The sequence below is a fragment of the Rhinoraja longicauda genome, chromosome 28 (genome assembly GCF_053455715.1).
Source record: "Rhinoraja longicauda isolate Sanriku21f chromosome 28, sRhiLon1.1, whole genome shotgun sequence".
Classification (NCBI taxonomy): Eukaryota; Metazoa; Chordata; class Chondrichthyes; order Rajiformes; family Arhynchobatidae; genus Rhinoraja; species Rhinoraja longicauda.
The window spans coordinates 24,030,995-24,058,849 of NC_135980.1; the positions used below are offsets into that span (position 1 = coordinate 24,030,995).

At 39.7% G+C, this 27,855-nt stretch overlaps 1 protein-coding gene across 7 annotated transcripts in view; it reads left to right on the forward strand.

The window, feature by feature from the left end:
• LOC144606987 (guanine nucleotide-binding protein G(I)/G(S)/G(O) subunit gamma-7) overlaps positions 1 to 27,855 on the forward strand; it is a 146,584-nt gene that overhangs the window by 85,690 nt on the left and 33,039 nt on the right. For 5 of the 7 annotated variants that reach the window (XR_013549040.1, XM_078423495.1, XM_078423496.1 and 2 more), the window contains one exon: positions 735 to 794. The exons of 1 other annotated variant lie outside the window; for it this stretch is intronic. The gene's annotated coding sequence lies outside the window, so the exon portion shown is untranslated. Of the gene's footprint in view, positions 1 to 734; positions 795 to 1,044; positions 1,115 to 27,855 lie in introns of all 7 variants that reach the window. One more of the 7 variants, XM_078423494.1, reaches the window with a different exon arrangement.

The window sequence follows — 27,855 nt, forward strand, 5'->3', positions numbered from 1 at the left end:
GAGATGCTGCCTGTCCACCTCTGAGTTACTCCAGCATTTTGTGTCTATCTTCGATTTAAACCAGCATCTGCAGTTCTTTCCTACACCTTAATGTTATTTACTGGTGCTAAATTAGTGTAGCTGGTGTAGCTGATAATTTGGTGACTTCTGTTGAGAAACTTGTAATTTAATTACAATACTTGAGCATGAATAGTTTTGCAGTATTCACGATAAGAAATCACCAGTGATTTGAATTGAATTTATTCCAACCATGTACGGCCTGTGGCAGTATATCCTTTACTTGGTCTGATGTGATTAATGCCATTTAGTAATGGAACTAGGAGTTTGGGGTATTCAAAGGTTCAAAGGTCTGTTTATTGTCACATGTAACAATTAAGATACAGTGGAAAAAAAGCAACAAGACACACAACTACTTAAAAGTTAACATAAACATCCACCACAGTGGATTCCCCACTTTCCTCATTGGAAGGCAATAAAGTCTAATCTTCCTCTTAATGCCTATGATATTAATGCACGTCATGACCTCTGCTCAAAGTACTCATCAGAGGACCCACTGTTGCAGTGTCTTGCTTTAAAAGTGAATAAATAGAGCTCAACACGTTGGCTCTTTATACATGAATAAATGTTGACTTTAACAGTATTGAAGTTCATTTTGTTAAAGCAATCCTTGTTCTGTATATCATTTAAATTCACATATTTGCTGTGGAAAATAATTAACTTTTTTTAATTTCCAGATAGTGTTCATTTCTGTTGGAAGATTACGTAAAACATCAATTCCATTTGGATCAACTAAGGTAAATATTTTGTGTAAAATATATAGTTCAGTTCCTTTTGTTAAAGAAGAAAATGATAACATAATTTTACTCCATTTGAATGTAATTTACTCTTTATTTTACGAGTGTTACGTGATTAATCTAAAGCATGGCAACTTTTCTGGTGACTATAAAATACTGTACCAAAAAAGGATATATTGATGTCCTCCGCTAAACAGTACCAGAAATCTTGGCTTTGATTGTGATCTTTGATTTCTGATCTTTTTTTCAGGGCTGTATTCAAATGCGTATATTATGATGATATCTCGGAGTAGTCGAGTTTTGCAGTTAAAGGGCCTAAGGTCAGCCATTGGCCAATTTCTGAGTATGTTGATTGTTGTTCTTGGATGAATTGCCACAAGTGATCTTCGTGCCCTAAGAGAGAAAATAGATGAGTTTGTATTCTAGCAATTTGTGGTTTATGTTTGTCAATTGACTTGTGTTTGATGAAACAGGTTATAAAGTCAAGAAACCTACTATTACCTTCATAAGCAGTAGCTCCTTGGTCAAACTATTTGGTTTTGAGAGAAGTACACCAGTCGTAAGGGATAACAGTCGTTAGAGCAGGACTGATAATTTTAATTTTAAAAGCATATAATTGTATATCGGGTGAGCCGAATTTAGGTTTAGTGATTCGCTTGCACTTTGCACTAACGTCCGAGGTGCTGAAGTGCTTTGAGAGGGTAGTTATGGCACGCATTAATTCCTAAGCAATAACGTGGACCTACTACAGTTTGCCTACTGCCATAATAGATCAATGGGGGATAGACACAAAATGCTGGAGTAACTCAGTGGGACAGACCTGAAAAGTCACCCTTTCCTTCTATCCAAAGATGCTGCCTGTCCCGCTGAGTTACTCCAGCATTTTGGGTCGATCTTTGCTGTAAACCAGCATCTGCAGTTCCTTCCTACATAATGAGTGATAGGATCTTGCCACTCATTCTCTGCTCTGCATTGGACCACTTGGGCAATGAAAACCCACATTTCACGCTGTTACCTATACGGGGTTACCTAAAATTGGAGAATTTAATGTTCATGCCATTTGGGTTGTAAGCTGCCCAAGTGCAATTTGAGATGCTGTTCCTCCAGTTTGCCTGTGGCCTCACCCTGGCAATGGAGAAGGCCCAGGACAGAGGTTCGTGTGAAAATGGGTAGGGGAGTTAAAATTGTTCGCTCTCTTTCTCGCCAAGAATGACTGCAGGGATCCTTGGATGGAGGTGAGGGAGGCTGTCTTGGGACAGGTGTTGCATCTCCTGCCGTTGCAGGGGAATGTACCTGCGGAGAGGGTGGTTTGGGAAGGGATGAGTAAATATACGGATAAGGTCATATGTAATAGGAGCAGAAGACCATTCAGCCCATCAAGTCTACTCCGCCATTCGTCATGGCTGATCTATATCCCTCCTAACCCCATTCTCCTGCCTTCTCCCCATAACCCCTGACACCTGTACTAATCAAGAATCTATCGTTGCCTTAAAAATATCCATTGACCGCCTCCACAGCCTTCTGTGGCACAGAATTCCGCAGAATCACCACCCTCTGACTAAAGAAATTCCTCATCTCCTTCCTAATGGATTGTCCTTTAATTCTGAGGTTATGACCTCTAGTCCTAGACCCTCCCACTAGTGGAAACATCCTCTCCATATCCACTCTATCCAAGCCATTCACTCTTCTGTACTTTTCAATGAGGTCCCCCCTCAATCTTCTAAACGCCAGCGAGTACAGGCCCTGTGCTATCAAACGCTCATCATATGTTAAACCACTCATTCCTGAGATCATTCTTGTAAACCTCCTCTGGACCTTCTCCAGAGCAAGCATGTCGTCCTTCAGATATGGTGCCCAAAATTGCTCAGTAATACTCCAAATGCGTCTTGACCAGTGCCTTATGGAGCCTCAGCATTACATCAAAGGTAGATACAAAATGCTGGAGTAACTCAGTGGGACGGGCAGCATCCCTGGAAAGAAGGAATGGGTGACGTTTCAGGTCGAGACCCTTCTTCAGACTGATGTCAGGGGAGTGGGCGGGACAAAGTCCCTGACACCAGTTTGCATAAGGGTCTCGTCCCGAAATGTCACCATTCATTCGCTCCAGAGATGCTGCCTGTCCCGCTGAGTTACTCCAGCATTTTGTGTCTACCTTTGATTTAAACCAGCATCTGCAGTTCTTTCCTGTACACTCAGAATTACATCCATGTTTTTGTACTCTAGCCCTCTTTAAATAAATGCTAGCATTGAGATTGCCTTCTTTACTACCGAGTTGTGCAGGGTTTGGTCTCTGCAGAAGGTGGGGAAGGGGTGGAAATGGGAAGATGCAACTAGTGGTGGGATCATGTTGGAGGTAACGGTAATGTCCGAGTATGATGTGTTGGATGCGAAGGTGAGATCAAGGGGAATTCTGTCCTTGTTCTGTCTGGAGGGAGGGAAAGTGAGAACAGAACTATGGAACATAGGTTATATGGGTAAGGTATATTTACTAAAGATGAAAAAAATCCCTTGCCTATGCTGACCTATTACCTGCCATGCTTTATCCCGCTTCTCTCAATTTCCAGTTCTCTTCCCCCCCCCAACCATAATCAGTATGAAGAAGGGTCTTGACCCAAAACGTCACCTATCCAGAGATGCTGCCTGACCTGCTAAGTTACTCCAGCACTTTGTCCTTTAGTGTATTAACCAGAAGCTGAAATTCCTTGGTTCTATATTCTAAACTATAAACTGCCTTGGTTGCACAAAAGACTTCGGGCTTTGTGTTGTTTTTGCACTTATTAATTAATTATTTTTTTGTTTATTATATTATCTTTGGGGTACTTTGTTTACAACCCGCTTGTGCTGCTGCAAGTAAGAATTTGATTGTTGCATTTTGGTACTTTGACAATGAACGTTCTTGATTTTAAATATTTGGTTTCTATAGTTAACCAGCAGGTGGTGCTGTTGTCAGTGAAACAACAAATCCATCGATTGCTTGTGAACAGTTTCACAAGCAATTTTTCAAAGCTAATTGAAAATGTATTTTATCAATAATTTCTTGAAGTATAATTGAACATATTATTTTATCAATAACAACGGTGAGATGTGGTATTTACAGCCATTCCTGTAGTGCAATTGTTGCCGATTGTAAGCCCCTTGCTAGTCCCTGTTCTCTTTCCTCTTCTTACACGCACAAGCACCACCCCCCCCCCCCCCCCCCCCCCCCACACACAGGTAATACAAGTCCAGCCTTTCCTCAGAAGGCAACAGAAGTCTACCTGGGAAAATCAGGTTGGTACTGGACACCAAGAAAGGGAGTTTGTAGAGTGCTTCCTAGATGGATTCTTAGAGCAACTTGTACTTGAACCGACCAGGGAGCAGGCAATTCTGGATTTAATGTTATGTAATGAACTGGATTTGATAAGGGAACTCAAGGTAAAGGAACCATTAGGAGGCAGTGACCATAATATGATAAGTTTTAATCTGCAATTTGAGAAATCAGAAGTGTCAGTATTGCAGTTGAACAAAGGGGACTATGGAGGCATGAGGGAGGAGCTGGCCGAAGTTGACTGGAAAGAGACCCTAGCAGGGATGACGGTGGAACAGCAATGGCAGGAATTTCTGGAAATAATCCAGAAGATGCAGGATAATTTCATTCCAAAGAGGAAGAAAGATTCTAAGGGGAGTAAGTGGCGATTGTGGTTGACAAGGGAAGTCAAGGACAGCATAAAAATAAAAGAGAAGATGTATAACATAAAATTTTAAAGAACCACAGAAGGTAACTAAAAAGGCAGTACAGGGAGAAAAGATGAAGTACGAAGGTAAGCTAGCCAAGAATATCAAGGAGGATAGTAAAAGCTTTAGGTATGAAGAGGAAGAAATTAGTTAAGATGAATGTGGGTCCCTTGAAGTCAGAAACAGGTGAATTTATTATGGGGAACAAGGAAATGGCTGACAAGTTGAACAGATACTTTGGTTCTGTCTTCACTAAGGAAGACACAAACAATCTCCCAGGTGTACTAGGAGGCAGAGGACCTAGGGTGATGCAGGAATTGAAGGACATTCACGTTAGTCAGGAAATTGTGTTGGGTAGACTAATGGGACTGAAGGCTGATAAATCCCCAGAGCCTGATGGTCCGCATCCCAGGGAACTCAAGGAGGTGGCTCTAGAAATCGGTGATCATTTTCCAATGTTCTACAGATTCTGGATCAGTTCCTATGGATTGGATGGTAGCTAATGTTATCCCACTTCCCAAGAAAGGAGGAGAGAGAAAACAGGGAATTATGACCAGTTAGCCTGACATCAGTGGTGGGGAAGGTGCTGGAGTCGATTATCAAAGATGTAATAGCGGTGCATTTGGATAGCAGTAACAGGATCATTCCAAGTCAGCATGGATTTAAGAAGCAGAAAACATGCTTGACAAATCTGGAATTTTTTGAGGATGTAACAAGTAAAATAGACAAGGGAGAGCCAGTGGATGTAGTGTATCTGGACTTTCAGAAAGCCTTTGACAAGGTCCCACACAGGAGATTAGTGGGCAAGGTTAGAGCACATGGTATTGGGGGTAGGGTATTTACATGGATAGAAAATTGGTTGACAGACAGGAAACTGATTAACAGGTCCCTTTCAGAATGGCAGGCAGTGACGAGCGGGGTACCGCAAGGCTCGGTGCTGGGACTACAGCTATTTACAATATACATTAATGATTTAGATGAAGGAATTAAAAGTAACATTAGCAAAATTGCAGATGACACAAAGCTGGGTGGCAGTGTGAACTGTTTTTTATTCGTGTCATCACACAACTGTTTGCCAATAGCGAGCAGATTTTAGTGCCACATCATTGGCCTCTGCAAGATCCTTTACAGTGCATGTATCATGCAGCATGTCACAGCTCAGGAGATGTTCCTGTAGTCTGGAGGCCCCGTCCACACTTGCAGTCTGCTGCATCTTCAGTGTATCCCCACTTCAGTATGTTCGATTTGCTCCTCCCTAAGCCTATCCGCAGTCTGTTGAGACTGCGCCAAGTTATCCATGGTTGGTCGGAACCTGATGGGAGTTTCTCAGAGGGATAGATTGCCATGTGAATGTCATCCGGAGATTTCTCTAGTCTTCTCAGAGTTTGAGCCTTCTGGACGATGCACTGCAGTCCAGGGGATAGACAGAAGAGAGGACACTTCTGCGTGATTTCAAACGCTAAGGTTGCAAAGGGTGGTAATGTAGGGGGTGTCTTTCATCCTCTGATTGTCTGAGGCATTCTTTTTGACTGGCTACAGCTCTTCTGATTCCAGAGTTGCAATACCAGAGAGTAGGTAGATGTCAGTCTTGATAGGTTTCATGCATCCACTGATGCAGTGTGAACTGTGAAGAGGATGATATGAGGATGCAGGGTGATTTGGACGGGTTTGCTGAGTGGGCGGATGCATGGCAGATGCAGTATAATGTGGATAAATGTGAGGTTATCCACCATGGTGGCAAGAGCGAGAAGGCAGATTATTATCTGAATGGTGTCAGGTTAGGAAAAGGGGAAGTACAACGTGACCTGGGTGTCCTTGTACATCAGTCACTGAAAGTAAGCATGCAGGTTTAACAGGCAGTGAAGAAAACTAATGGCATGTTGGCCTTCATAACGAGAGGAGTTGAGTATAGGAGCAAAGAGGTCCTTCTGCAGTTGCACAGCAACAACCAAACTGCATTCAACAAGTTGCCATAAACAGTGCCAACTTCTAGATTTTGCTTTTACTATTAATATAAATATTGATCAGCATTGAGCATATCTTGCTTTGACTTCAATATAACACCATGAGCTCTCTTTTTATACCTCTGGGAGGGCATAAGTTTAATTAATATCTAATAAAATTATCTGTGACTTTGCTGTACCCCCTCAGTACTGAACTGGATTGTCTGCTTAGCGTTGCGGTTTTGGGTTCTGAAACGGGGAAATGTAGACAATAAAAAAGGAATGAGTAATTTAGTTATTTAAATCTGCATCATCTTTCAATAAAATCATTGGTCATCTCTCATGTCATATTTCTGTGTTCTCCCCATATCCCTTGAATTACCAACTGAGCCACCAGTGGCAATACTGGTGCACTCTGTTCAGGTAAAAACATTTTAGCCTTGTGATTTCACGGAAGTTTAAATTATTCAAGCACAATTTGCATCTCTGCAGTTAAAAAATTAATTGAAATTCAATGGTTTAGTCCCAAGTTTCTCATGTTACCACATACAGCATAATTTTCATTAACTGGTGCAGAAAAACAGTTAAATTTGTCATGCAGTATGTTTAAACTTTTTGAAGGTGCTATTTAATGTTACTTTTTAATGAGTAACAACATTAATTTTGGGGTTTTGTAATCCATTTATGTATTTTAACCTTCACCCAGCCCATTTAATTTAAAATCTGTTACTAAAATGCTCTTAACATAACCCTGGGGCTATTTGATGATATCTGAAAATAAAAATCGATAACCTTGTTTACAAAAAAATTACAATATGGTGACTCTTCTGACAAGACTCTCAGGTTCTATTTGGAGCACGAAGATGTGCTGATGCAGTCAGAATTTTATAATTGGAATGATATTTGCATTGTAGATTTTTGCAATGTGTTGATATTCTGGAACAAACATGTCCATTAAATATAAATGTTGCTACCTATTCTTGAAGCATCACTGTAATACTGGAAAAGCAGATCATTGCCAAGAGCTTCCATCCTTTATGGATTTGTGCCAGAGCAGTAAAAGAGCCAGCACCTTCCCAGCAACATTCTCCTGATCAAAGTCCTGGTGAATAGCAATCACCTCTTGAGTCTGCACTGTTTCAAGATGCTTATTATTCCACTATACAAAGGCCTGACTGGAATCCATGGAATTGTTGATGTGTCTTGTCACTCAATAATTTGCTAATTTTCTATCGGAAAGCCGAGCTGTGCAAAGTCATCACAGTGAAAGATGTGGTAGGAGAACAAGGAAATGTCAAACACGCGTACCAAGCATTGCCGTGCTTGTATATTAGAGTACAATAGTCTTTTTTTAATAGCTTTACTAAGCTATACTGCAGATATTTGACTTTCTATCCCATTGTTCCAGCATTTTGTGTCTACCTACAATTTTAAGCAGCATCTGCAGTTTTTTTCCTACACATTTTGTTCTCCAGAGATGCTGGCTGACCCTCTGCAGGGACAGAAGCAGAGTTGATATTTCAGTTTCAGAATCTTCCATCAGAATTATTTTTATTTTGCAGAACTAATCCTAAGTTTCCATATGTTTTTCCAATTGAGATGAATTTTGTTAAAATCAATAATAATTCTGGACAGTGGTTTTGCCAAGTTTGTAATTGAATGCTTTTTGCATATTTCAAGGACCAATAGGAAGAATGTATAAATAATCATGAAACAAAGGCTTGAAATACTGATGCTATCTGACCTGATTTGTTTCCAGTTTTCTGTTTATGGATGCAGCATTTACTTTGCTTTATTTAAACTGTTATACTGTATCCATTGGAGGGCACTGTTTTCTTTTGTACAAAAAGTGATTTATAAATTACTGTTGAAAGTTGCATTTTCAGTCAGTTTAGTTAGATGCAGGCACAAAATCAACAATAGGGACATCTTTAATTCATGAAATAGTTGCATAATTGATTGAATTAGTTATGTTTTGATTTCTCTCAGTACGTCGGCTTGCCTTTGGGGATTAATTACTTCTGCCTGTGTTTTATAGCATTGATCAAGGTAGCATTCTGGGAATCAAATGTGAAGAATTTCTAACACATTCTGTAAATTTGAGTATGCTCTCAAATAAACTTTGGTTTTTGTTGGATATTTAATATTCCTGCAGGTCAGAAGAATTTCCAGAATATTACCATCCAAGAATTCACTGATTAACTTATTCAGTTTCAGGGGAACCTATACTTTTGATATTTGTTGAAAACACTAGTTATTTCTGCCCAAATGTGATGCTTCTGATAACCAGCTTTAATTGGAATTGATCATTCCCATTTGTAAAGGAGAATAGAAATTGAGGGGGTGTGGGGGGGAAGAGGCAAAAAGTTGAAGCCATATCAAGCACATGCTTGTATGTGTTACAATTTTGATATATTACTGTTTGTTTTTTCCTACTGTGTACACCATTTACAACTGAAATACAGGTGAATTGCCTCAAGTGACCACAGCCGATCAGGCTTTGGTTGGTTGCCTAGCGATGCATGTTTTTTCTTTGACTTTTGGCTTCTGTGGTTGCTACACTATCGCAGGTTTAATAGCTTGTTCAGTGGAGAATCTGCAAAGAGCAGCCTGTCGTTATGCCTCACCCCTTCCCCTAATTTCTTTCTACCAGCTACCTTCGTTTTGCTCCATTAGTCTGAAGTTACTGACCAAAGGTGTTGTTTGTCCCTCTACAGATGCTGCCCGACCCACTGCATTCCTTCAGCGTTTGCTGGTTGCATTGTTTTCCATCTATTAGTTACTTGGAAGCTTTTAATGTAATTTGCATTCTACCTCAAGGGTGATCCTGAGATTCAACTTATCTGTTGCTTAAATTCTTTCTTCCATTACCACTCTGACCTATACCTTTTTAGCCTCCAACAATATTTCAAAAATTCCATATTAGCTAAGGTTGCATCTTCTGTTTCGGCTCTTACAGTTCTATTAAATGCAACAATTTCGAGTAACCAGTCTTTCCAGTTAATGTTGGAACTGCCCAGTTTTAATCTAAAGTCGTCAAATTGTTGCATTAATATAGTTTTTCTCTAGTCACAGACATGTGGGCAGCTGCATATTTTTGACATTTTCGCGATTTGATTTCCAGCAACTGCAGTGTCCTGTATCTCGCAGTTCTGCCTTTGTTCATACCCTTTATTTGCACCTCCTCGAGAGATTTGCAATGATTCAACATGTGCTCTGTAAAAAGTATATTCTTTCTGGATTCCTTGGCTCTCCTCCCTTTTATAGGTATTCCATCCTCCAACACATTTTCTCATTTCCCAGTTCCAATGACTGACAGGTCATCAACCTGATATGTTGATTCTATTTCTCTCTCCATTGATGCTGCCTGACCTGTTATCTCCAGCACTTTGATTTGTTTTCAGGCTTTCAACTTATGTAATTTTTCTTTCAAATTATGTGTGTGTGTGTGTGTGTGTGTGCGCGCGTGAGAGTTGCTCCCCATTCCCACCCCCACGTTTGTAGCTGCCATTTTGTAATGCAGCCCAACAAATTTACAACAGCCCAGCTACACTGACTTGTGTAAGAAAATAACTGCAGATGCAAATCGAAGGTATTTATTTCACAAAATGCTGGAGTAACTCAGCAAGTCAGGCAGCATCTCGGGAGAGAAGGAATGGGTGACGTTTCGGGTCGAGACCCTTCTTCAGACTGAACTACACTGACTTGGTGTTTCCCCTCAAGAAACTAACCATTTGTCTGATGTAAGTTATCTAGTGCCTCTCAGGAAAAGTTAGTACCTCTAAGATTCGACCAATTCAAGGAAAACAGATTTTCTGTACTTGAATAATTGTGACCATTACCATTACAACATATCTGGAAATTGTGATGTGATGGAAAAAATACTTTCATCTTTAAGAAATATTTGAGAAATCTTTAAGAAATATTGGGTTTTCCAAAGCAGCTGGTAGTTAATAGAGTAAGAATAGACACTTATTGCACATTGAGACATGGCAGACAGTTGTACACATTTTTTTGAAAATGGAAATATCCTGCATTTCATTTTCTCTCGAGGTAATCGTGTATTTAAAATATTAGAGGACTAATATCCCCAAACTAGTGTCCCACACCCTCATACTCTTCACTCCATGACCCTGCAAATTGATATTGGATATTTATCCAGCTCTTGAAATGTACAATTGAATGCATCTTCAACACAACTTGTAACACTGCATTAACCACTTTCTGTATTTTGGAATAATTCTTGTTGTACTTAATTCTTCTGAACCAGTCCCCTGGTTCTTGATCCTTCTGACGATGGAAACCGTTTCACCCGATCTACTGTCTTGGCACAATCTGATTTAAAATACTCTTGTTGGATTCCCCCGCAACCACTTCTGTTCCAGAGAGCAGCTGTAACTTCAGAGTGTCCACATAACTAAAATCGCTCTTTCCCAGAATCATTTTGGTAAATCGCTCTTTCCCAGAATCATTTTGGTAAATCTTTGTGGAGTATGTACAGTACCAATTGTCCTGAATGGAAACAGACATGTACAGCCATCCACAAGCCAAAAGGTCTGTTTCCATGTTACATGGCACTATGCAGGGGTCAAAGCCACCAACCAGATGTTTTCCACACACTGCAGTTTAAAAAATCTAAATATATTTGGAAGAAGCCGAATCAAACACTAATTGGCTTTTGGTAAATCTTTAGCAACATAATTTCATTTCTCCTGAAGTAAAGATAAATTAAAATGTAATTTGGGATGGTCGGGAAGAATTTCAAAAGAAAAATTTGTGCGTGGTTAATTTTGTGTTCCTTGAAAATGCAAATATAGACTAGGCTATTGTACTTTTGAAATGATTTTTGATTAAATTAAGTCAGGATTCACCAAGTTGTTAGCAAATTCACTTTAGGATAGAAAGCTGAATGTAGGGAGGGCTATGTGGTTAAAGGTTAAAGAGATGTGTAAATGTGTGATTTGTATCTTGAATTGTGTAAATAAGTTGGATTTGGTCTGGTCATAGGACATTAAAAACTGGGGTGGGTGCAACTAAAACATATAACTAAAATACCAGGAATGTGGGATTATATGTGGGGAAAATAGTAACGGGTATTTATTCTTTTCACCTGCAAACAATAAAATTGAGCCACCGAATAGAGGAATTTAGAATGAATAAATGGTTTTGTGCTTTTAATGGTGTGCTTATATTTTGGGAAAGTGCAAAAAAAAAAGCATTAATGTAAAACCGGCGCCAAGATACCGAACAGGCAATTCTGTTAACTGCAAAATGGTAATACAGATGCTCCTCGACTTACGATGCTTCTACTTATGATATTTCACCTTTACGGTGGTGCAAAAGTGATACACATTCAGTAGAAACCGTACTTTGAATTTTGATCTTTTCCTGGGCTTCTTCCGGACTCGAAGACCTGTCCACTGCTCAGACTGGCAGTGTCTTATGCGGTATGATACTCTCTCATGATGCTGGGCAACGGCAGCGAGCTGCAGCTCCCAGTCAGTCATGATTGGGAGCTGCCACGGCACTGATGTTTGGTAGGTTAGGTGTATTAAATGCATTTTCGACTTACGATATTATCGATTTACGATGGGTTTATCGGAACGTAACCCCATCGTAAGTGGAGGAGCACCTGTAATGTGGAGCAGTCTAAGATGGGAAGTAGCTGCAAATACCATAGAGAAAGAAGGCAAAGCAAAACAGCACATAAATAAAGGGGATAGATGTTTGCATAAATCCTAGATGAGAAAACTTTGGAGTAAAATTGTGTGGAGCATGAACAATGGATCAGATCGCCTATGTTTGTTGCATATTGCAAGAAATTAGGCTGAGCCACTTGTGACCTTTGGCATCATATCTATTTAGTAACATGCTGGCTGTAACCACAATATCTTGAGTCAGTTAATAGGATAAAAAGCTTTCTTGTGCATTGAACCAGTAAACATAGAGGAGCACATGACCCAGAAATTTTATGTTTAAAAGTGTTTGGGAAATTATTACATGACAGGAAGTGAGCAGTTATATATTATCCATTAGTATTGCAAGCTATTGTTTCTGGCAAACTGCTTTCATTCCATTACATCTATCTTCCCGCCTCCACTGCCGCCAGTATAACACTAAGCTCCTGTTTCTTGTCTTTTGAATTTTGAGTGGCAGCATGTATAACGAACTTCTCCTTTGAAGAAAATACCTAAACAAATATTCATTGTGTTCACATTCACAATTTAGAAAGAACTGTAAACGCATTTTTTGCTTCTCCAAGATTAATATTTTAACTTTTTAAATTCCTCAAACATTTCTCGCTATCAACTAAGGCAGTCTTTATCTCAACTATATGCCCAATTAATAAATTGTAGGTGTTCATGGACAGAGCTGTGGATCCCAAACTTATCTGATGCTTTTACAAGTATTACTGCGGTTGAAAGTTATTGGAGCATTAATTCTAACTAGAGTTAGTTCAACTAAAGTTCCAGCTTTTTGTTAAAGGATAAAAAAGTCAATTTTCCGTAAAATGTACCATTGCAGTACAAGGTTTTGCAGCAGCATTAGCAATATGTAGAATGACAGAAATAGAACCAGCTAAAATCAAACCAACTGGATTTCACTAGTTAAACCTATTAATTCAATTGTCATTTCTTAATGTGCAGAAAAATTTCCTTCTGTGCACTAATTCTACCCAGATCTCTCAGAACATGCCTGAAAAGTTCCAACATTGACACATCAAAGGTATTTATTCACAAAATGCTGGAGTAACTCAGCAGGTCAGGCAGCATCTCAGGAGAGAAGGAATGGGTGACGTTTCGGGTCGAGACCATTCTTCAGACTCTACAGCAGGTCAGGCAGCATCTCAGGAGAGAAGGAATGGGTGACGTTTCGGGTCGAGACCCTTCAGACTACTGACTAATGTGCATGTCTGCATTTTGTTGAGAAAAAAGAACAGGAAATCGCAACAGGTGCATAAAGCTGTTAAATGCAGTTCAGAAATAGATTAGGCGAGTGGGCAAATGCATGGCAGATGCAATATAATGTGGATAAATGTGAGGTTATCCACTTTGGCGGCAAGAACAGGAAAGCAGAGTATTAACTGAATGGTGACCGATTGGGAGAAGGGGAGATGCAACGTGACCTGGGTGTCATGGTGCACCAGTCATTGAAAGCAAGCATGCAGGTGCAGCAGGCAGTGAAGAAAGCGAATGGTATGTTGGCATTCATAGCAAGAGGATTTGAGTTTAGGAGCAGGGAGGTTCTGCTGCAGTTGTACAGGGCCTTGGTGAGACCGCACCTGGAGTATTGTGTGCAGTTTTGGTCTCCTAACCTGAGGAAAGACGTTCTTGCCTTAGAGAGAGTACAGAGAAGGTTCACCAGATTAATCCCTGGGATGGCGGGACTTGCATATTGGGAAAGACTGGATAGACTGGGCTTGTACTCGCTGGAATTTAGAAGACTGAGGGGGGATCTTATAGAAACATATAAAATTCTTAAGGGGTTGGAGAGGCTAGATGCGGGAAGATTGTTCCCGATGTTGGGGGAGTCCAGAACCAGGGGTCACAGCTTAAGGATAAGGGGGAAGTCTTTTAGGACCGAGATGAGAAAACATTTCTTCACACAGAGAGTGGTGAGTCTGTGGAATTCTCTGCCACAGAAGGTAGTTGAGGCCAGTTCATTGGCTATATTTAAGAGGGAGTTAGATGTGGCCCTTTTTGCTAAAGGGGTCAGGGGTATGGAGAGAAGGCAGGTACAGGCTACTGAGCTGGATGATCAGTCATGATCATATTGAATGGCGGTGCAGGCTCGAAGGGCCGAATGGCCTACTCCTGCACCTATTTTCTATGTTTCTATGTTTCTATGAAATGTCATACTGCTCAGTAATCATGTTCATTTAGCTCATTTAATCAATGTTTTAATGATGCTAAGCAGGTTTTCAAATTTGAACTAAAAGGTCCTGACCCAAAAGATTATCTATCCATTTCTTCTAAAGATGCTGCCTGAACTGCTAAATTATTCCAACACTTTGTTTATTTTGTAAGCCAGAAATTGCAGTTCCTTGTCTATGCTCATACACTCACAAGTTCTACAAGTGTAGAAATTTGAACTTATGGTTTCTAAATAGCTAATTTGAGTCCTTTTGAGATTCCTCAATTAAGTATTTTCTGTTCGTATAGGTTTCAACAACTAGTTGTGCCAATCCTGCCACACTTGGTGTTTATGGCCTGGTTTCATGCCTGTTAAGTGACTAAAGGGAAATACAAATAAAAATGTATCTTGAACTCGAGTTTCATTTTCCATTCTTTCCACATGTGGTCTTGAGTATCCATAAGATATTCTGCTTGTTTACTTTTTTCTGAATTTTTTGCTAGATTTCTCTTCTCTCCCCCTACCACTCTCAGTTTTCTTGAGTTATGCTCTTTAATTATTATTGCACCTTGACTGTGTTCAGGCTATTGGCAATTGTTTTGGCATTCACAGCTGATCAGAAGCAAATGCATTGCTGCATCCCTGCAAACTAAGTCAGCTAAACACCAAATGTGCACTGAATGGTTCACCTTTAGAAGCTGGTTCAGTAGACTTTATGTAAAATCATGTTGTAAACCTGAAATGACCCATTTCACTGAATATGGATTGCAAGATCCTTTCCAGGTCAAAGCCAATTGCATAAGGCGATCCAGCCAGACCAAATTAATGCCACACTTGACAGGAAAATCTCTGGCAATCTTGCGCTGCTTACCATCGCTTATGTGCAGGCGTGCACCCTGAAGGTGAATGCTTGCCTGCTTAGCTTGGAGTAGGACAAAATCTTTGACAAACAGAAAGATTTTGTGGGGAAGGACTGCAACCTAAAATCGTGCTGTCACTGGATACCCAAAGGGTGGGACCTGTGTTAAAGCCCTGCAAACTCTTGAATGGTATAATGTTCAGAGACCACAGAAACGGCATTTGTGAATTGTACCTAGAATGTATTAACTTGATGACATTACAAATCTGTAGACTTGACAGGACTATTAATGTATAGAATGGTCGGTACTATGAATATAAAGAAATCCACGTATTGTTTTGCATTTCTTGTGCAATAAATTTCATAAAATCCTCTGCTATGATTTCTGAGCTACAAATTTACTAGATGCACAGATTAAGAATAGCAACGTTCAAGCTTTTTATTTTCATGGATTATTTGAGCACCCAGCTAGCAGCTTGTGGTTTTTAAATTTCAGTTGAATCCCACTATTTGTATTTAAGGTTGCAAGTACAAACACAGTGGTTTTGATTTTCAGAATACTACGTTGTTCATATAAAACATTTTTTTTTAAATTGAGTAGTTCTTTGGATCTATTTCTGTTAAAACATTAAAACATTAATGACATTAAAACAGAGTGCATGTAGAAAAAATTAGATGCTCAGCCCCATTTCAAGCTTATTGGCTATGCAGTCTTTTACATGGGAACCAAAAATAGACTTCCTCAAAATATCCTTTGCTAAATAGAAAAGACAACCTACTGCAACTTCTCTCAACAAAAGCAGGTACATGTATTCAGAGAGGTGCTATGCGATGATGACAACTATATATGTGAATGCAATTGTCCTATTACTTAAAGCTTTAAGGATGGGGAAATTATCCTAACATCTTGTCCTGCCTGGATGAAGCCTTGTCACTTTTGCAGCCATTGTTATGTAGGTTGATTAGTTGAGGGAAGCTCCAGAGGGTAACAGTTATGCAGCAGTCAATGCCACTAATTCCAACTCCAGGGACCTGGGTTTAATCCAGACCTCAGATAGACACACAATGCTGGAGCAACTCAGCGGGACAGGCAGCATCTCTGGAGAGAAGGAATGGGTGATGGTTTGGGTCAAGACCCTTCTACAGACTCTTACAATGAGGGGTGTTTAAAAATGTGTGGGGCAAGTTCTCTTTGCTAGGTCTAAATCCAGGAGTTTCCTACCCAATAAAGTGTACTTGACCAAACCTTCAATGGTTCAAAAGAGTCACAATAGTACAGCACAAACTTCAGCCCACCACATTAATGCTGACTTTTTGTGCCAATCTACACTAATCTTATTTGCACGCATTAGGACTGTATTCATGTCTGTCTTGCCGATTTAAGAACCCTGTAAATGCGACTCATCACCAACGCAATGGCAGTTACTGCAGAAACCAATCTCCATGCCATTGACTCCATTTACACTTCACGCTGACTCGGGATGCCACCAACATAATCAATGACAGGTCTCACACCGGCTACTTCCTTTTCTCTCCTCTCCCATCAGGCAAGATGTACAGCAGTGTGAAAACGCATACCTCCAGATTCGGGAACAGTTTCTTCCCAATTGTTAGCAAGCAATTGAACCATCCTATCAGAAACTGAGAACATTCCTAGGCTATCATCGACCTCATCGGGAGACTGTCGGGCCATCTTTAATCGGACTTTGCTGGACTTTATCTTACACTAAATGTTATTTCCTTTATCATGTATCTGTACACTGGATGGCTCAATTGTAATCATGTATTGTCTTTCTGCTGACTGATTAGCACAGAACAAATGCTTTTCGCTGTATCTCAGTACACATGACAATAAAATAAACTAGTTAGAAATAGGCAGTGAGTGCCAACCCAGACAGCCCCACCTATATTTTAAAATCCAAATTTGAAAAGAATTGGAAGTCTTGATTCCAGAGCTTTAAATGACAGCACATTGTTTGCCCAGCTCCACATGGAAATGAAATTGCCTTTCAAACTGAAAGTACAAAAGACGTTTACGGTACCAGCATAATTGGTGGTATTTACGCCTCTATTCTTGAGGAGCACTAGTCAGAACCATTATTCCGCTCTCTTAAATGTTTCTCATTTTGGTCTTTGAGGTAGTAACACAGATGGATTATATACTTTAAAAAAAACATTTACTCTTTTGCAGATTCCTGTTTTATCCATTATTTCAACTATGATAACTATTATAGTTTGGCTTTTCCCAAACAAAATAGGTAATTTGCCAGATTAGCCAAACAACAGTTTACCAATGTAAAATTACAGATGGCACATCAGAACGAGGGAGCTTTGTCGTCCAAATCAATGTTCCTCAACTTACAATAGCAAAAGTCACTAAGTTGTCGTCTTCTTGTGTGCAAACTAGCTTTGTTTACCTTCAAGAGACACAAAAAACTGGAGGCACTCAGTGGGTCAGATGGCATCTCCCGGGAAAAGGAATAGGTGACATTTTGGGTCGAGACACTTCTTCAAACCTGCGTGATCTTCAGTGATCGGGCACTTCACAAATACTCTCTTTCCATCATTTTGTAAATATGTTTGCCAATGCAGTAGCTTGCAATAACAGTAGCTTGAATATACAAATAACTGCTGGTGCTGGGAAAAGTGTGCCAAACAGGTCATCGAATGGGAACAATATTATTAATTGTACCATTTTCTTTTCCTTAAGTTGTGGTCTTTTAGATTCACACTTTTGTGTTTGTTTAGGGGTGGTGTGAGTGGGCAGTCTATTTGGGAGAGGCTTGTATGCAAGGCACAAGCACGTAGGTGGGGGAAATCTCCATGACTTAACTTTCATTAGAGCCAAGCATTTGTCACTCTTTTGCTTGCTGAGAAGAGGGGGAGGAAACCGTGCAAATAAAAAAAGTCTTGTTTGTATTGGGGCAAACCAAAAGTAAACCATATGTGGTTTGACCTCTTGATTGGGTGGAGGAGAGAATAAAGTGGCACATTAAGCAAAGCACAAATATTAGCTTGGTTAAATTTCCAGTACCTTTTGGCAATGGCAGAAGAAATATGTAATTGATAATTAAATCTTGCTAAATTTGAACAGCTCCATCTCCTAAATATATTTAGGCCAATTGCGCTACCACATCTGTGGCCGGGGCTAATGTCACAGTCATATCTGCAATCGCATCAGAAACTGGTTTTATTGATCATTTAGGAATGAAACTTTCTGCAAATCATATTACAGTACTTAGGAATGAAATTAATGTAGTGACGTCACAGAATTGAGGGTGTAATTTATCATTTTTAAATAGGAGGGTTTTTTTGTGGAATAAGTTTAAAAAGAAAAGGTGATTTAATTACTTTAAGTAAGTTTTCAGTTTAATGGGAAGCCTTTTACTATTTAGAAGAAGGGTTTCAACCTAAAATATCAACTGAGTGCTTCTTTCCACCTGACCCGAGTTCTGCCAGCAGCTTGTTTAGTTTCACATTTGGCATCTGCAGTCTTTCTCCACCTATTTGGTCATGTCTTACTTTCATATTATTAGCAGAAAACTTTTAAAATGTTGTAATTTCAATTTGTATTCAGTATTAGTAATGAAAAGAAAAGCAAGTTGCTCCATGTTTGTATCTGATGTTGCTTTTGACTGATTCAGATAGTTCTTGCAGTATCATTTGAATATTAAACATAAATCTAGCACATGGTTTGTGCACACTTTGCTGTGTTTTGTTACCACTGATCAACGAAAACCTGACCCACTAACTTATGGCATTGATTGTTATTTAAACCAGAGACATCATCAATGTCTGAGATGACTGCCATTTTGGGCATTTGTCTCCCCTTGACCTTGTCTGCTCTGAGAAGAATGCCAGTTTCTTTAGTATTGACATAACACCTAACAAATCTTGTTTAGTATTTTTCTATATTAAAGATGTAGCTCTCGTGCAAGCTGTTGGTTAATTTATCTTTTGAAAAGTATTTAAATTTCTATGGTCCCACTTTTTTTTCTGCTGATTAATCTGTAGCATTAATCTGTACAATGCCCTCCTTAATGTTTGGGACAAAGACCCATCGTTTATTTATTTGTCTCTGTACTCCACAATTTGAGATTTGTAAAAGAAATAAATCACGTGGTTAAAGTGCACATCGTCATATTTTAATAAAAGCCTTTTTATACATTTTGGTTTCACCATGTAGAAATTACAGCAGTGTTTAAACATTGTCCCCTCGTTTCAAGGCACCATAATATTTGGGACACAGCAATGTCATGTAAATGAAAGTAGTCATGTTTAGTATTTTGTTGCATATCCTTTGCATGCACGGTAGCGCAGCGGTAGAGTTGCTGTTTTACAGCGAATGCAGCGCCGGAGACTCAGGTTCGATCCTGACTACGGGTGCTGCACTGTAAGGAGTTTGTACGTTCTCCCCGTGACCTGCGTGGGTTTTCTCCGAGATCTTCGGTTTCCTCCCACACTCCAAAGACGTACAGGTATGTAGGTTAATTGGCTGGGTAAATGTAAAAATTGTCCCTAGTGGGTGTAGGATAGTGTTAATGTGCGGGGATCGCTGGGCGGCACGGACTTGGTGGGCCGAAAAGGCCTGTTTCCGGCTGTATATATATGATATGATATGATAATGACTGCTTGAAGTCTGCGATTCATGGGCATCACCAGTTGCTGGGTGTCTTCTCTGGTGATGCTCTGCTAGGCCGGTATTGCAGCCATTTTTAGCTTATGCTTGTTTTGGGGGCTAGTCCCCTTCAGTTTTCTCTTCAGCATATAAAAGGCATGTTTAATTGGGTTCAGATCGGGTGATTGACTTGGCCACTCGAGAATTGACCCCTGTATTTCTGTTCATGAAGTCTTCTGTGGACAGTGGTCATTGACAAATCCACACCTGACTCCTGAAAAGTGTTTCTGATCTGTCGGACAGGTGTTAGGGTTTTTTTCTTTGTTATAGAGAGAATTCTTCTGTCATCAGCTGCGGAGGTCTTCTTTGGCCTGCCAGTCCCTTTGTGATGAATAAGCTCACCAGTGCTCTCTTTCTTCTTAATGATGTTCCAAACAATTGATTTTGGTAAGATGAAGGTTTGGCAGATGTCTCTAACAATTTTATTCTTGTTTCTCAGTCTCATAATAGCTTCTTTGACTTTCATTGGAACAACTTTGGTCCTCATGTGGATATTGAGGACCAATATCCTCAATATTGCTAATAAAAGTTTCCAAAGGTGATGGAAAGACTGGGTGCTGAGTCTGTCTCATAATGGCTTCTTTGACTTTCATTGGCACAACTTTGGTCCTCATGTTGATAAACAGCAATAAAAGTTTCCAAAGGTGATGGAAAGACTGGAGAAAGACTTGGTACTAGGAGCTCTCTTATACCTGCATTAAGGAGGCAATTAAACACACCTGAGCGATTACAAACACCTGTGAAGCCATGTGTCCCAAACATTATGGTGCCCTGAAATGGGGGGACTATGTATAAACACAGCTGTAATTTCTACATGGTGAAACCAAACTGTATAAAAATACCCTTTAATAAAATCGGACAATGTGCACTTTAACCAAATCTCATTGTGGAGTACAGAGGCAAATAAATAAATTATGGATGATTGTCCCAAACATTATGGAGGGCACTGTACTTGTCAGGAGAGTTCCGCCTTCAGTTCCTCTTAGTTTGTAAACAAGCATTCTTGTAACAGTTTAAGTATGTCATTTATTTCATATTTCATCAGCGGTCTTAACGACTACTGTCCGGTAGCACTCACACCGGTCATCACAAAGTGCTTCGAGAGACTGGTCCTGCAGCACATCAAAGCCAGCCTCCCACCCACCTTCGACCCACACCAGTTTGCCTACAGAGCAAATAGGTCTACAGGGGATGCCATCGACACTGCTCTTCACACTGCACTGACCCACCTTGAACACCAGGGGAGCTATGTGAGGATGCTCTTCCTCGACTTCAGCTCTGCCTTTAACACGGTCATCCCGAGCAGACTGGTCACCAAACTTTCCGACCTTGGATTTTCCCAAACCATCTGCCAATGGATCAAGGACTTACTGACCAACCGCCCCCAGACCGTCAAAATAGGCCCTCACCTCTCCTCCACCATTACACTGAGCACCGGCTCACCACAGGGCTGTGTGTTGAGCCCCATCCTTTACTCCCTCTACACTCACGACTGCGCCCCCACCCATCCCACCAACACCATCATCAAGTTCGCGGATGACACGACTGTGGTTGGACTCATCTCAGAAGGAGATGAGACAGCCTATAGGGATGAAATCCAAAGGCTGGCAGCATGGTGTTCAGTGAACAATCTGGTCCTGAACTCCTCCAAAACAAAGGAACTTATAATTGACTTTAGAAAAACCAGTGTAGATTACGACCCACTCTACATCAATGGGGTCTGTGTGGAAAGGGTACCAGCTTTCAGGTTCCTGGGTACGCACATCGCAGAGGATCTTACCTGGTCTACCAACACCATCACCACAGTAAAGAAGGCACAGCAGAGACTCCACTTCCTGAGGATCCACAGGAAAACCAACCTGCAGGAGAAGCTCATGTTGTCCTTCTATCGCTGCTCCATCGAGAGTGTGCTGGCATACTGTATAACCACATGGTATGCCAGCTGCTCAGAAAAGGACAGGAAGGCCCTTCAGAGGGTCATCACGACGGCCCAGAAGATCATCGGCTGCTCACTGCCCTCCCTGGAGCACCTGTTCAGCCTACGCTGCCTCAGTAGAGCAGGCAAAATAATAAAAGATCCATCCCACCCCGGCCACCGTCTGTTTGTTCATCTGCCCTCTGGTCGACGTTTCAGGTCGATCAAATCCCGAACAAACAGACTTAAGAACAGTTTTTACCCCAGGGCCATACGAGAACTGAACACTACCTTTGCACTAGGCAACACCGTTAAAAAATCTTGTACTTAATATAATTGTATTTAATTGTATTTATTTGTTTTTGCATTTATTGCATATATGTTTGTACGCACCGTCAGGATTGGCTATTTTTTAATTTCGTTGTACTCGTTGCAATGACAATAAATGAATATTATTATTATTATTATTATTATTATAAGCGATCCAGATACACCTTTATCTTACGATATGAAATAATTATCACGTTTAAGAAATGTTCAACTGTTTGGAGTGCTTTTTTGTGTAAGGTGGGAAAGAAATGCTTGTTTTCTCTTATGAAAGTATAACTTCAAATTCTTGTTACTTACAGTAAAAAATTAATCTGTCATCCAAATTGTTCAGAAATCCAGTCTGGTACCTTGCATATTTCCTACTCCCTTGAAACTTGCTGGAAAATGCATTATATTATTTGTGTGTGATGCTATTTTGGTATTGATAACTATAACATCCAATAGTTTGGAAAATCTGTTAGTGTTGACACTATCAAAGTCCTAAAGTGTCAGATTATTTGAGTTTTACTGTGTTGAAGTTCATGAATCTGATTAGGAGTACTTTATTCACCTGGAGTTATGAATCATTGGAACTCACTACCCCACAGGGCTTGTGATGTTGAGCATTTGTGAGCAACTTGCTGTTGAACATGAAAGGAATCAAGATATATGGGGATGTGACAGCAAATGGAAGCTGAGGTAGGAATTTAAGTATGATCTTAAGTGGTAGAGCAAATGAAAGCTCTCTGGCCTACTCCTAGTCCTCCTGCTATTTCTAATGTTTTTGTGCTCATAAAAGTGTGATTGGTCCAATTTATTTAAAAGTTTCAGAATTTTATGTATAAACTAAATATAATGGAGTTTAACACTTGCCATGGGATAGTTTTGGAAACCAAGTTTTCGAACAGTTAAGGCTCAATTCAGTAATAAAACTAGCTGAAAATTGTGATTGAAAAGCAAAGTACTTCAGATGCTGGAATTTTTTTAATTGAAATCAAGTGCTGAAAATACCCACCAGGTCAGATAAGATCTGTGGAGAGAGTATCGCAGTTAATGTTTCGGGTCATCAGAACTGGGAAAGTACTTTGTGTAAGAAGGAACAGCAGATGCTGGTTTAAAACGAAGATAGACACAAATAGCTGGAGTAAAGCTTCAGACCGATGAAGGGTCTCGACCCGAAACGTCACCTATTCCTTCTCTCCAGAGATCCTGCCCGAGTTACTCCAGCTTTTGGTCTATCTTGAGAAAGTACTTTATCTGACCAAAAATTGCTATCAAATTGGACAATGTTGTTAAATTGATACCATCATCATATCATCATCATATATATACAGCCGGAAACAGGCCTTTTCGGCCCTCCAAGTCCGTGCCGCCCAGCGATCCCCGTACATTAACACTATCCTACACCCACTAGGGACAATTTTTACATTTACCCAGCCAATTAACCTACATACCTGTACGTCTTTGGAGTGTGGGAGGAAACCGAAGATCTCGGAGAAAACCCACGCAGGTCACGGGGAGAACGTACAAACTCCTTACAGTGCAGCACCCGTAGTCAGGATCGAACCTGAGTCTCCGGCGCTGCATTCGCTGTAAAGCAGCAACTCTACCGCTGCGCTACCGTGCCTGTGCGTTGATTTTGTAGTACCAGTTATTAAATACCAGTTGAACTCAAAAGGAGGCTTGTTGCTATACCTAGGGTTTGGAAGCAGCGGTATCATTGTGTATTGAAACTTTTTTTGAAGGAAGAACAGTGGTGGTTTTGTGTCAGACTGATGGTTCCTCCCATGGGGCAAGCACATCACATTCAGTTGCTCTGGTTGCTTTTGGCCCTGAGCATCTAAAATGTCAATAATATGTATTTATAAAGTCAATAAAGTAGGACTTTCAGCATATCATATTACAGTACTTGGCAGTGTAGTAGATTTTGCCGTTTATAACCACTCTTCATCTTTGTGCCTCAAAAATTTGTTTTGTTGCCAATTGAACCCTTTGCTCTGGTTTCTGCGAATGCTGCACAGTCTTATTACAGAATGTTCAAGATCTGCTCTTCCAGTGAATCTTCCCCATCACTAGACTGTGCTTTGAGGTCTGATATTTGAAGAGCAACACAAGTATTCAATTAGTAGCCGAAATGCATTCCACTTAAACTTTTCTCCGCATACTACTATAATTGGCTTCTTAGTGCAATAGTATTGCAAAATATAATCTACAAATTGTATCGATGCAGTGTAATCTGTACACAGAATTACAAAGTAATTGCATGGGATTAGAACCAAACTAAGAAGCAAGTCTTTTAACATTCTAATTGTACTGTAAGAACCTTATAATGAAAATGTTATCAACAAGTCAATAGGTGGTTAAAAATGTGTTTATCATTTCCCAAAACCAAGCTCCTTAAAATGTTCATGCAGAGAAGTTCAGCCTAGTCATGATTGAGCTCGGTCATATTTTCAATGAAAAACATCATACTGATACAAATTACTGTCATACCCAGCAATACTAATGTCATAACACATCATTCCGATGCTGAGATGAATCTATTTTCTGGTAATGAAGCTACTCGACCTTGATGAATTCTAAAACATTCTATGACCATGAGCTTGGGTGCAGCAAGGATTATCGGTTCATAATCAGATACTTATTGGAAAATGGAGACACGAGACTACTGGTGCTGGAATCTAGAGCAAAATAAACACTGCTGGTGGAACTTGGTGGGTTAAGCAACATCTGGGGTGGGGCAGGGAATTGTTGACATTGTGTCGAGGCATCAATCTGGACTGAGTATAGAGGGTTGATAGCCAGTTTAAAAGGAGGGATGACATTGGCCAGTGGGTGATAAGTGAAATGTTGGAAAGTGTTTGAGGGGAGTTGGTTTCAGGCTCTGCTCTGCACCTGCCTGTATACACTTCATACCAATATTATGTTGCCATTCCCATTTTACTATCTACATTTGGAACACAAATATGTATTTTAGAAAGGTACAAAAGACTTATTAAAATGTATCTTACTGGGTTGGTTCTTCTCGGTTCTTCTAATGAAAGTAAGCAAAATATTTTTGGCATGGAGAGAAACTAAACATTTTGAAAACCTTTTCTGTTATTGCAATGCCACTTCAGCTTGTGCATTGACAAAATCAAATTGCTGAAAAACAATTTTCTAATAAAATTCAATGTTTTGAAGCTAATTTATTGTAAAATGGGAACTCAGTACTTGCTATTGTAGAACCATTTTTGAATAGTGGATACACAAATGGCATGCAAAAGCAGGAAATGTTAATTGAATTTCTGATGCATGGTTTCTGAAAAAAAAGCATAATAATAGGCGTGCGAGATCTGATCATGTCCATGCAGATACAGGTAGCAAATCTGGGATATGGTCTCTTTTGACAGAATTGACTTGTGAAATATATATGCGGTATCACTTACCATTTCTTTACTTTCTACTGCTGTATGTTCAAAAAAGACACAATGTTAGGTTTCAGCATATGGACTCCACAACAATGTTAAATGTGCAATGGTGCAAAGCTGCATGCTGAGGGACACAAATTTTGGTTGAGCCTCCGCAAAAGGTCATGAAAGGTTTGATGAAAGGTCACAGTATTGAGTCCTCCTGCTGGTGGAAAATGATGGGCTGGAGCCTTGGTCCAGAATTTTGAACTTTTTGAATTTATTAGTGAGAAAATGTTTGGGACTGAAATTAATAACAGACATATTTGCACTTTCACTAATAATACGTCTGGTGCAGTAGAGAAAAATATGATGTCCTGTGTTATATAAATGAATCATTTTATGAACAAATCAGGTTTCTAAAAAGCGTTCCCTAATTTGATTAGAAAAAAAGACGGCAGATGCTGGTTTAAATCGAAGGTAGACACAAAATGCTGGAGTTAATCAGTACAGTACAACCTCCATGCTTCCCCTACATCATTTGAGGTGGTGTGTGAACCTCCTGTCCTATAAAGACATTTATTAAAGAAATCCCAGACCTTAACCTTTCTTATGTAAAAACCGGATGTCTCATGAATGATGTGCTGTGTGATTCACTGGTGTCTTTTCACTTGGTCTACATATCAGACAGCTACTATACATTCTGTTCCATAGAAGTGATGCTTAGCTGTGGGTTGATTAACAGCACCTCGTTGTGTAGGCAGTGTAAAGCAGCGTGGGAGGGATTCCTCTGCTAAAGGCCGCATCTCTGATGCAGCCTCTGCGTCATTTCATTTACATAACGTGCTCGTCATGGGAGGTGACATGACGGTGCATACTCTAATGTCTGTTGGAAACCTTTTTGAAATACTACGTGCAGTACATTGACTACTGTATTTACAAGCCTATCAGAGAAATGTGGGAGGGGGAAATCTACAGTCTTTGAACACTTGTTTTTAAAAGAAAATTGTAGTAATCGTTGCTTACTGCAACAAAAGAGCACACTTGTACCGTTTTAATATTGTGTAGATCAAGAATGTTTTAATCTGATGACAATGTAACACATGGGAAAAGATGCTTAATGGTTTATGGTGTTCAGTTAATTCTAAACCTTTTAAGGGCAACTTCTTTTAAAATATATTTTCAGGACACTTTTTTTGAATATGAGAAAGGGGAAAAATGTTAATCTGTGGCTTGTGCCATGAAAACTGGAGCCATTTTTTCTTTGAAACCAGTAATTGTGATATTTTGCTCTGTAGGAAGATGCTAAATCGTAGGTGTAATTACAATCTTGCCAGTTCTTCCCAGCTGGTGTCACTGAATGACAATCAGGAGAGGGAAACCTTTCATATTTCCACTTGAACTTGGTGATGCTGAGACCAATCGTCAGTCCCATACCAAGATTCAAGATTCAAGATAGCTTTATTTGTCATCCAATATTGGACGAATACCATTAGAATATATTCCATTGAATTGCAATAATTAAATCTATGGTTTACAATATTTGACTTATTTAGTGATGGAGGAACATGCATAACTTAATTGCTTTAAGTTTGTAAAATACAGTTTCATAAAACTGTAGGAAAAATCAAATATAACAATTCTTAAAGTGGAGAGACTGGAGGAAGGAATGATGTAAAAGAAACTTGTAATCAGATGGAAAGCAAGAAAGGTTAGATGTCAATAATGCTGGGAGAACAAGTAAAGAAACAATGAAACATGGGAAAGATGTAAAAGGGGACAGCAAAATCATCATCAAACACTCATCATAGGTTAACTCAATCATCCCCGGGAACCTTAAGGTGTTAAGTATGATAGAGGAAAATACATTAGTTGTTGTGCAGGAAGCAGATTTGCATTGAAGATTTCTCAAATGTTTTTTGTGCATCTACTTTGAAACAGATGAGTGAATGTATGAGTGAAATTTATGCTTTATGAAACCCGATCTTATACATTAAATGCACTTAAATAAAAATTGTCTTTATTTCTGTTTGCCAATGTACAATAGGATTCTCAGCTCGGGAAGCAATCTGGCATTAAAAAAAAATTCAAGCCCTCTTGTGTTCTGATATTTACTGAGATCCAAATTCTAACAGCCAGAAGAACTGTCTGTCAACTAGGATCTATCAATGCCTCATAGTATTGCTTCTGTGTTCTATTGGTGGCATGGGAAGCAGAGTATTTGGCTGCTATTAATTTTGTCAAACGTTTACTACATTATCATGCTTTGCGTATGGACCCATGGTGACCTGAGCAAAGAAGGTCCAGGCACTGGTAATACATTAAACTTAAATTTAAAGCACATAGATCTTAAAATTCCCATTTGACATTAAAGCTACTTCCAGTGATGTTCCTACGTGA